General features: G+C 37.1%; 1 non-coding gene across 1 annotated transcript; it reads right to left on the bottom strand.

Annotated features, from left to right (window-relative positions):
- Positions 1 to 10982: 10982 nt before the first annotated feature.
- Positions 10983 to 11054, bottom strand: Trnah-gug (transfer RNA histidin (anticodon GUG)). Its single transcript has one exon. It is a non-coding gene; the product is annotated as a tRNA-His (tRNA).
- Positions 11055 to 12759: the final 1705 nt, after the last annotated feature.

The following is a 12759-nucleotide window of genomic DNA, read 5'->3' as shown; positions in this document are numbered from 1 at the left end:
CATATGGAATCGTGTGCTGCCTACAGTAGATAGCATTTAATCACACATTGCATTGTGTGCTGTCTACAGTAGATAGCATTTAATCACATATGGCATTGTGTGCTGTCTACAGTAGATAGCATTTAATCACGTATTGCATTGTGTGCTGTCTGCAGTAGATAGCATTTAATCACATGTGGCATTGTGTGCTGTCTACCGTAGATAACATTTAATCAAATATGGCATTGCGTGTTACCTACAGTAGATAGCATTTAAACATATATGGCATTATGTGCTGTGTACAGTAGATAGCATTTAATCACACATGTCATTGTGTGTTACCTACAGTAGATAACATTTAATCACACATGGCATTGTGTGCTGTCTACCGTAGATAGCATTTAATCACATGTGGCATTGTGTGCTGTCTACCGTAGATAACATTTAATCAAATATGGCATTGCGTGTTACGTACAGTAGATAGCATTTAAACACATATGGCATTATGTGCTGTGTACAGTAGATAGCATTTAATCACACATGGCATTGTGTGTTACCTACAGTAGATAACATTTAATCACATATGGCATTGTGTGCTGTCTACCGTAGATAGCATTTAATCACATATGGCATTGTGTGCTGTCTGCAGTAGATAGTATTTAAACACATATGGCATTGTGTGTTACCTACAGTAGATAGCATTTAATCAAATATGGCATTGTGTGCTGCCTACAGTAGATAGCATTTAATCACATATGGCATTTTTGCTGCCTACAGTAGATAGCATTTAATCATATATGGCATTGTGTGTTACCTACAGAAGATAGCTTTTAATCAAATATGGCATTGTGCGCTGCCTACAGTAGATAGCATTTAATCACATATGGCATCGTGTGCTGCCTACAGTAGATAGCATTTAATCACATATGGCATTGTGTGCTGTCTACAGTAGATAGCATTTATTCACATATGGCATTGTGTGCTGTCTGCAGTAGATAGCGTTTATTCACATATGGCATTGTGTGCTGTCTGCAGTAGATACCATTTAATCACATATGGAATCGTGTGCTGCCTACAGTAGATAGCATTTAATCACACATTGCATTGTGTGCTGTCTACAGTAGATAGCATTTAATCACATATTGCATTGTGTGCTGTCTACAGTAGATAGCATTTATTCACATATGGCATTGTGTGCTGTCTACCGTAGATAGCATTTAAACACATATGTCATTGTGTGTTGTCTGCAGTAGATAGCATTTAATCACATATGGCATTGTGTGCTGTCTACCGTTAATAGCATTTAATCACATATGGCATTGTGTGCTGTCTACCGTAGATAGCATTTAATCACATATGGCATTGTGTGCTGTCTGCAGTAGATAGCATTTAATCAAATATGTCATTGTGTGCTGTCTACCGTAGATAGTATTTAATCACATATGGCATTGTGTGCTGTCTACCGTAGATAGCATTTAATCACATATTGCATTGTGTGCTGTCTACAGTAGATAGCATTTAATCAAATATGTCATTGTGTGCTGTCTACCGTAGATAGTATTTAATCACATATGGCATTGTGTGCTGTCTACAGTAGATAGCATTTAATCACATATGGCATTTTTGCTGCCTACAGTAGATAGCTTTTAATCAAATATGGCATTGTGCGCTGCCTACAGTAGATAGCATTTAATCACACATGGCATTGTGTGCTGTCTACCGTAGATAGCATTTAATCACATATGGCATTGTGTGCTGTCTGCAGTAGATAGCATTTAATCAAATATGTCATTGTGTGCTGTCTACCGTAGATAGTATTTAATCACATATGGCATTGTGTGCTGTCTACCGTAGATAGCATTTAATCACATATTGCATTGGGTGCTGTCTACAGTAGATAGCATTTAATCAAATATGTCATTGTGTGCTGTCTACCGTAGATAGTATTTAATCACATATGGCATTGTGTGCTGTCTACCGTAGATAGCATTTAATCACATATGGCATTGTGTGCTGTCTACAGTAGATAGCATTTAATCACGTATTGCATTGTGTGCTGTCTGCAGTAGATAGCATTTAATCACATGTGGCATTGTGTGCTGTCTACCGTAGATAACATTTAATCAAATATGGCATTGCGTGTTACCTACAGTAGATAGCATTTAAACATATATGGCATTATGTGCTGTGTACAGTAGATAGCATTTAATCACACATGTCATTGTGTGTTACCTACAGTAGATAACATTTAATCACACATGGCATTGTGTGCTGTCTACCGTAGATAGCATTTAATCACATGTGGCATTGTGTGCTGTCTACCGTAGATAACATTTAATCAAATATGGCATTGCGTGTTACGTACAGTAGATAGCATTTAAACACATATGGCATTATGTGCTGTGTACAGTAGATAGCATTTAATCACACATGGCATTGTGTGTTACCTACAGTAGATAACACTTAATCACATATGGCATTGTGTGCTGTCTACCGTAGATAGCATTTAATCACATATGGCATTGTGTGCTGTCTGCAGTAGATAGTATTTAAACACATATGGCATTGTGTGTTACCTACAGTAGATAGCATTTAATCAAATATGGCATTGTGTGCTGCCTACAGTAGATAGCATTTAATCACATATGGCATTACAGTAGATAGCATTTAATCATATATGGCATTGTGTGTTACCTACAGAAGATAGCTTTTAATCAAATATGGCATTGTGCGCTGCCTACAGTAGATAGCATTTAATCACATATGGCATCGTGTGCTGCCTACAGTAGATAACATTTAATCACATATGGCATTGTGTGCTGTCTACAGTAGATAGCATTTATTCACATATGGCATTGTGTGCTGTCTGCAGTAGATAGCGTTTATTCACATATGGCATTGTGTGCTATCTGCAGTAGATAGCATTTAATCACATATGGAATCGTGTGCTGCCTACAGTAGATAGCATTTAATCACACATTGCATTGTGTGCTGTCTACAGTAGATAGCATTTAATCACATATTGCATTGTGTGCTGTCTACAGTAGATAGCATTTATTCACATATGGCATTGTGTGCTGTCTACCGTAGATAGCATTTAAACACATATGTCATTGTGTGTTGTCTGCAGTAGATAGCATTTAATCACATATGGCATTGTGTGCTGTCTACCGTTAATAGCATTTAATCACATATGGCATTGTGTGCGGTCTACCGTAGATAGCATTTAATCACATATGGCATTGTGTGCTGTCTGCAGTAGATAGCATTTAATCAAATATGTCATTGTGTGCTGTCTACCGTAGATAGTATTTAATCACATATGGCATTGTGTGCTGTCTACCGTAGATAGCATTTAATCACATATTGCATTGTGTGCTGTCTACAGTAGATAGCATTTAATCAAATATGTCATTGTGTGCTGTCAACAGTAGACAGCAGTTAATCACATATGGCATTATGTGCTGTCTACCGTAGATAGCATTTAATCACATATGGCATTGTGTGCTGTCTGCAGTAGACAGCATTTAATCAAATATGTCATTATGTGCCGTCTACCGTAGATAGCATTTAATCACATATGGCATTGCGTGCTGTCTGCAGTAGACAGCATTTAATCACATATGACATTATGTGCTGTCTACCGTAGATAGCATTTAATCATATATGGCATTGTGTGCTGTCTGCAGTAGATAGCATTTAAACACATATGGCATTATGTGCTGTCTACCGTATATAGCATGTAATCACATATGGCATTATGTGCTGTCTACAGTAGATAGCATTTAATCACATATGGCATTGTGTGCTGTCTACCGTTAATAGCATTTAAACACATATGTCATTGTGTGCTGTCTGCAGTAGATAGCATTTAATCACATATTGCATTGTGTGCTGTCTGCCGTAGATAGCATTTAATCACATATGGCATTGTGTGCTGTCTACCGTAGATAGTATTTAATCACATATGACACTGTGTGCTGTCTACCGTATATAGCATTTAATCACATATTGCATTGTGTGCTGTCTGCAGTAGATAGCATTTAATCAAATATGTCATTGTGTGCTCTCTACCGTAGATAGTATTTAATCACATATGGCATTGTGTGCTGTCTACCGTAGATAGCATTTAATCACATATTGCATTGTGTGCTGTCTGCATTAGATAGCATTTAATCATATATGTCATTGTGTGCTGTCTACCGTAGATAGTATTTAATCACATATGGCATTGTGTGCTGTCTACCGTAGATAGCATTTAATCACATATGGCATTGTGTGCTGTCTGCAGTAGACAGCATTTAATCACATATGGCATTATGTGCTGTCTACCGTAGATAGAATTTAAACACATATGGCATTATGTGCTGTCTACCGTAGATAGCATTTAATCACATATGGCACTGTGTGCTGTCTGCAGTAGACAGCATTTAATCACATATGACATTATGTGCTGTCTACCGTAGATAGCATTTAAACACATATGTCATTGTGTGTTGTCTGCAGTAGATAGCATTTAATCACATATGGCATTGTGTGCTGTCTACCGTTAATAGCATTTAATCACATATGGCATTGTGTGCTGTCTACCGTAGATAGCATTTAATCACATATGGCATTGTGTGCTGTCTGCAGTAGATAGCATTTAATCAAATATGTCATTGTGTGCTGTCTACCGTAGATAGTATTTAATCACATATGGCATTGTGTGCTGTCTACCGTAGATAGCATTTAATCACATATTGCATTGTGTGCTGTCTACAGTAGATAGCATTTAATCAAATATGTCATTGTGTGCTGTCTACCGTAGATAGTATTTAATCACATATGGCATTGTGTGCTGTCTACCGTAGATAGCATTTAATCACATAGGGCATTGTGTGCTGTCTACAGTAGATAGCATTTAATCACGTATTGCATTGTGTGCTGTCTGCAGTAGATAGCATTTAATCACATGTGGCATTGTGTGCTGTCTACCGTAGATAACATTTAATCAAATATGGCATTGCGTGTTACCTACAGTAGATAGCATTTAAACATATATGGCATTATGTGCTGTGTACAGTAGATAGCATTTAATCACACATGTCATTGTGTGTTACCTACAGTAGATAACATTTAATCACACATGGCATTGTGTGCTGTCTACCGTAGATAGCATTTAATCACATGTGGCATTGTGTGCTGTCTACCGTAGATAACATTTAATCAAATATGGCATTGCGTGTTACGTACAGTAGATAGCATTTAAACACATATGGCATTATGTGCTGTGTACAGTAGATAGCATTTAATCACACATGGCATTGTGTGTTACCTACAGTAGATAACATTTAATCACATATGGCATTGTGTGCTGTCTACCGTAGATAGCATTTAATCACATATGGCATTGTGTGCTGTCTGCAGTAGATAGTATTTAAACACATATGGCATTGTGTGTTACCTACAGTAGATAGCATTTAATCAAATATGGCATTGTGTGCTGCCTACAGTAGATAGCATTTAATCACATATGGCATTTTTGCTGCCTACAGTAGATAGCATTTAATCATATATGGCATTGTGTGTTACCTACAGAAGATAGCTTTTAATCAAATATGGCATTGTGCGCTGCCTACAGTAGATAGCATTTAATCACATATGGCATCGTGTGCTGCCTACAGTAGATAGCATTTAATCACATATGGCATTGTGTGCGGTCTACAGTAGATAGCATTTATTCACATATGGCATTGTGTGCTGTCTGCAGTAGATAGCGTTTATTCACATATGGCATTGTGTGCTGTCTGCAGTAGATACCATTTAATCACATATGGAATCGTGTGCTGCCTACAGTAGATAGCATTTAATCACACATTGCATTGTGTGCTGTCTACAGTAGATAGCATTTAATCACATATTGCATTGTGTGCTGTCTACAGTAGATAGCATTTATTCACATATGGCATTGTGTGCTGTCTACCGTAGATAGCATTTAAACACATATGTCATTGTGTGTTGTCTGCAGTAGATAGCATTTAATCACATATGGCATTGTGTGCTGTCTACCGTTAATAGCATTTAATCACATATGGCATTGTGTGCTGTCTACCGTAGATAGCATTTAATCACATATGGCATTGTGTGCTGTCTGCAGTAGATAGCATTTAATCAAATATGTCATTGTGTGCTGTCTACCGTAGATAGTATTTAATCACATATGGCATTGTGTGCTGTCTACCGTAGATAGCATTTAATCACATATTGCATTGTGTGCTGTCTACAGTAGATAGCATTTAATCAAATATGTCATTGTGTGCTGTCTACCGTAGATAGTATTTAATCACATATGGCATTGTGTGCTGTCTACAGTAGATAGCATTTAATCACATATGGCATTTTGCTGCCTACAGTAGATAGCTTTTAATCAAATATGGCATTGTGCGCTGCCTACAGTAGATAGCATTTAATCACATATGGCATCGTATGCTGCCTACAGTAGATAGCATTTAATCACATATGGCATTGTGTGCTGTCTACCGTAGATAGCATTTAATCACATATGGCATTGTGTGCTGTCTGCAGTAGATAGCATTTAATCAAATATGTCATTGTGTGCTGTCTACCGTAGATAGTATTTAATCACATATGGCATTGTGTGCTGTCTACCGTAGATAGCATTTAATCACATATTGCATTTGGTGCTGTCTACAGTAGATAGCATTTAATCAAATATGTCATTGTGTGCTGTCTACCGTAGATAGTATTTAATCACATATGGCATTGTGTGCTGTCTACCGTAGATAGCATTTAATCACATATGGCATTGTGTGCTGTCTACAGTAGATAGCATTTAATCACGTATTGCATTGTGTGCTGTCTGCAGTAGATAGCATTTAATCACATGTGGCATTGTGTGCTGTCTACCGTAGATAACATTTAATCAAATATGGCATTGCGTGTTACCTACAGTAGATAGCATTTAAACATATATGGCATTATGTGCTGTGTACAGTAGATAGCATTTAATCACACATGTCATTGTGTGTTACCTACAGTAGATAACATTTAATCACACATGGCATTGTGTGCTGTCTACCGTAGATAGCATTTAATCACATGTGGCATTGTGTGCTGTCTACCGTAGATAACATTTAATCAAATATGGCATTGCGTGTTACGTACAGTAGATAGCATTTAAACACATATGGCATTATGTGCTGTGTACAGTAGATAGCATTTAATCACACATGGCATTGTGTGTTACCTACAGTAGATAACATTTAATCACATATGGCATTGTGTGCTGTCTACCGTAGATAGCATTTAATCACATATGGCATTGTGTGCTGTCTGCAGTAGATAGTATTTAAACACATATGGCATTGTGTGTTACCTACAGTAGATAGCATTTAATCAAATATGGCATTGTGTGCTGCCTACAGTAGATAGCATTTAATCACATATGGCATTTTTGCTGCCTACAGTAGATAGCATTTAATCATATATGGCATTGTGTGTTACCTACAGAAGATAGCTTTTAATCAAATATGGCATTGTGCGCTGCCTACAGTAGATAGCATTTAATCACATATGGCATCGTGTGCTGCCTACAGTAGATAACATTTAATCACATATGGCATTGTGTGCTGTCTACAGTAGATAGCATTTATTCACATATGGCATTGTGTGCTGTCTGCAGTAGATAGCGTTTATTCACATATGGCATTGTGTGCTATCTGCAGTAGATAGCATTTAATCACATATGGAATCGTGTGCTGCCTACAGTAGATAGCATTTAATCACACATTGCATTGTGTGCTGTCTACAGTAGATAGCATTTAATCACATATTGCATTGTGTGCTGTCTACAGTAGATAGCATTTATTCACATATGGCATTGTGTGCTGTCTACCGTAGATAGCATTTAAACACATATGTCATTGTGTGTTGTCTGCAGTAGATAGCATTTAATCACATATGGCATTGTGTGCTGTCTACCGTTAATAGCATTTAATCACATATGGCATTGTGTGCGGTCTACCGTAGATAGCATTTAATCACATATGGCATTGTGTGCTGTCTGCAGTAGATAGCATTTAATCAAATATGTCATTGTGTGCTGTCTACCGTAGATAGTATTTAATCACATATGGCATTGTGTGCTGTCTACCGTAGATAGCATTTAATCACATATTGCATTGTGTGCTGTCTACAGTAGATAGCATTTAATCAAATATGTCATTGTGTGCTGTCTACCGTAGATAGTATTTAATCACATATGGCATTGTGTGCTGTCTACAGTAGATAGCATTTAATCACATATGGCATTTTTGCTGCCTACAGTAGATAGCTTTTAATCAAATATGGCATTGTGCGCTGCCTACAGTAGATAGCATTTAATCACATATGGCATCGTATGCTGCCTACAGTAGATAGCATTTAATCACATATGGCATCATGTGCTGCCTACAGTAGATAGCATTTAATCAAATATGGCATTGTGTGCTGTCTACAGTAGATAGCATTTATTCACATATGGCATTGTGTGCTGTCTGCAGTAGATAGCGTTTATTCACATATGGCATTGTGTGCTGTCTACAGTAGATAGCATTTATTCACATATGGCATTGTGTGCTGTCTGCAGTAGATAGCGTTTATTCACATATGGCATTGTGTGCTGTCTGCAGTAGATAGCATTTAATCACATATGGAATCGTGTGCTGCCTACAGTAGATAGCATTTAATCACACATTGCATTGTGTGCTGTCTACAGTAGATAGCATTTAATCACATATTGCATTGTGTGCTGTCTACAGTAGATAGCATTTATTCACATATGGCATTGTGTGCTGTCTACAGTAGATAGCATTTAATCACATACGGCATCGTGTGCTGCCTACAGTAGATAGCAACTAATCACCTATTGCATTTTGTGCAGTCTACAGTAGATAGCATTTAATCACATATGACATTGTGTGCTGTCTACAGTAGATAGCATTTAATCACATATGACATTATGTGCTGTCTACCGTAGATAGCATTTAAACACATATGTCATTGTGTGTTGTCTGCAGTAGATAGCATTTAATCACATATGGCATTGTGTGCTGTCTACCGTTAATAGCATTTAATCACATATTGCATTGTGTGCTGTCTACAGTAGATATCATTTAATCACATATAGCATTGTGTGCTGTCTACAGTAGATAGTATTTAATCACATATGACATTGTGTGCTGTCTACAGTAGATAGCATTTAATCACATATGACATTGTGTGCTGTCTACAGTAGATAGCATTTAATCACATATTGCATTGTGTGCTGTCTACAGTAGATAGCATTTAATCACATATGACATTATGTGCTGTCTACAGTAGATAGCATTTAATCACATATTGCATTGTGCGCTGTCTACAGTAGATAGCATTTAATCACATATAGCATTGTGTGCTGTCTACAGTAGATAGCATTTAATCACATATGACATTGTGTGCTGTCTACAGTAGATAGCATTTAATCACACATTGCATTGTGTGCTGTCTACAGTAGATAGCATTTAATCACATATTGCATTGTGTGCTGTCTACAGTAGATAGCATTTATTCACATATGGCATTGTGTGCTGTCTACAGTAGATAGCATTTAATCACATACGGCATCGTGTGCTGCCTACAGTAGATAGCAACTAATCACCTATTGCATTGTGTGCTGTCTACAGTAGATAGCATTTAATCACATATGACATTGTGTGCTGTCTACAGTAGATAGCATTTAATCACATGTTGCATTGTGTGCTGTCTACAGTAGATAGCATTTAATCACATATTGCATTGTGTGCTGTCTACAGTAGATAGCATTTAATCACATATGACATTGTGTGCTGTCTACAGTAGATAGCATTTAATCACATATTGCATTGTGTGCTGTCTACAGTAGATAGCATTTAATCACATATGACATTGTGTGCTGTATACAGTAGATAGCATTTAATCACATATTGCATTGTGTACTGTCTACAGTAGATAGCATTTAATCACATATAGCATTGTGTGCTGTCTACAGTAGATAGCATTTAATCACATATGACATTGTGTGCTGTCTACAGTAGATAGCATTTAATCACACATTGCATTGTGTGCTGTCTACAGTAGATAGCATTTATTCATATATGGCATCGTGTGCTGTCTGCAGTATATAGCATTTAATCACATATTGCATTGTGTGCTGTCTACAGTAGATAGCATTTAATCACATATGACGTTGTGTGCTGTCACATATGGCATCGTGTGCTGCCTACAGTAAATAGCATTTAATCACATATGACATTGTGTGCTGTCTACAGTAGATAGCATTTAATCACATATTGCATTGTGCGCTGTCTACAGTAGATAGCATTTAATCGCATATTGCATTGTGTGCTGTCTACAATAGATAGCATTTAATCACATATGGTATTGTGTGCTGTCTACAGTAGATAACATTTAATCACATGTTGCATTGTGTGCTGTCTACAGTAGATGGCATTTAATCACATATGGCATTATGTGCTGTCTACAGTATAAATTATTGAAAGTATATGTAGCTGGGGTGAAAAGCCGACGATCAATTGAAAAGTTTGTCCTTTGAAATTGAAGATAAACATTTTTTCCCAAAAATACCTAAATATTTTTTGATGTTTTTGTGAAAAAAATATCTATATCTTCAATACGAAAGGGCAAAATTTCCAATTGATGACCAACAATCCTAACCACGCCATCGGACCCTATAATTCATTATCTCCGGATCTATAGACCGGACTAGACCCTCTTCCTTAAAAATATTAACAATAATAATAAAAATTACAACAAGAACAACAAAATGAAACAACAACACACACAAAATGACAGATGTCCATATTTTTTGAAAGTTTATTTCTACACAATTCTATGACAGAAGAATATATTTTTACGATAGAGAAGAATATATTTTTACGATGCTGTAACTGTTTGCAGCAGTAAAATAATGATAGACAAAAGATTGCCGTGACCAGGCTTCGAACCTGGGTTATTGCGGCCACAACGCAATGTCCTAACCACTAGACTATCACAGCGCCTTGGTAAAGCGTGACTTTATATTGGGCTCATAAAGGCATTGTTGTCTTGTAGATACAGTAGATAACATTTAATCACATATTGCATTGTGTGCTGTCTACAGTAGATAGCATTTAATCACATATAGCATTGTGTGCTGTCTACAGTAGATAGAATTTAATCACATATGGCATTATGTGCTGTCTACAGTAGATATTATACCAAAAAAACGTTGCATTCGCTACTTGCACGGTTCCGCCATTATGCACTATGTGCGGGAGAGCCTCGAACTGGCAGCATACATGAATGGGAATTGAACTAGTCATAACGTTCTGTGTAAGGTTACATAATTCTTCCTTTCATGTATGCTGCCAGTTCGAGGCTCTCCCGCACATAGTACATAATGGCGGAACCATGCTAAGTAGCGAATAAAGGGCCTACACTTTGGCTCGTTTTTTGCAGGTTTACATGGTCCAATAATCACAAGATGACTGACATGTGGTAACAAAGGAAGCAGTCACTGCAATTTGATTATGTCCCATATGATTGGCCATTCAAGACACCCCTGTGAATATACTATAGCGGCCTTTTCAAAATATAATACCTGTTTGCTTGACTGCCGGTGGACGCCGTGGCAACAAAAAAAACAGTATATGCATTGGACAAACTTTTACAATAAGCATGATAAGTGATGATGTGACCTCCAGATTTATACATCGTTCGTCACGCACACTGACAACATTTGATTGAATGGACTGTAGGCTACTGCGCCGTGATTACGGTGAAGGACACCGGTTCAAATCCTTTGTTTGGAGCCTATCGATAAAAGCATGCAGGGCTTCTATACCCATGTACAGTTTATCCCTACATAACCTATGTCTTGGCAAAGTTATGTAATAATCGGATTAATACTCTATATAGCAGTAGGTAAAAACAAGTTTTGAATAATCCGCGCTATAAAGTCCCATTCAGTGATCCCAGCGAAAGTGAAAAAAAAAATCAAATTGTTACGTTTATAAATCAAAACAGGAAAACGACAGTATTGACGAAGTTGAAGCCCCATTCAAATACCATGAATACATGTAGCTAATTTATATACTGTCAGTACCGGTATATAAATTACAGACTCACGTAAATGCATTATTTTTTGTCTTAGACACACGGTTTTCGGCTGAACCACTGCACTAGCAAGCTATGTTAGCACATCTATGCCAATGACGAAAGGTACAAAATCAGCCATAGGCCTTTAGATAGCAGAAGACACAAAAGTGGTGTTTTATGACCTTTGACATTCTTTTGTGGCAAGTGACATGGTCTTTCAATTCACGCCGAGTGTCCTTGACAGGTTTGACTATGCTTCAGTGGTCATGAAAGAATTCAAAAGATAACCTCTGCCCCAATAATCCCAAGCAATTGTCTGAAACTGCTCCTCGGATCATAAGAACTCAGTCCTCAAATGATAGTCATAATAATGTCCAAAATTTTGATGATTTTTACGATCGTCGGGATGAAAAAAAATAAAAAAATCACTGAATGGGCCTTTAGTTCCCTCTCCTTACCCTGGCAATATAAATCAAAGAAAAATAAAGAAAGAAAACAAGAAAAGAAAATTAACCAAATTAAGGGATCTGGAATGAGCGTTTTGAGCGTTTCGATAGTATTTTTTGTGGGACATGAGAGCACATCAGACATATCGAATTGCATTCTGAATACGAAGAATGTCTT

The sequence above is a fragment of the Amphiura filiformis genome, chromosome 9, assembly GCF_039555335.1.
Source record: "Amphiura filiformis chromosome 9, Afil_fr2py, whole genome shotgun sequence".
Classification (NCBI taxonomy): domain Eukaryota; kingdom Metazoa; phylum Echinodermata; class Ophiuroidea; order Amphilepidida; family Amphiuridae; genus Amphiura; species Amphiura filiformis.
The sequence above is the reverse complement of the archived record's forward strand: the minus strand, read 5'-3'. Positions and strand labels throughout refer to the sequence as shown.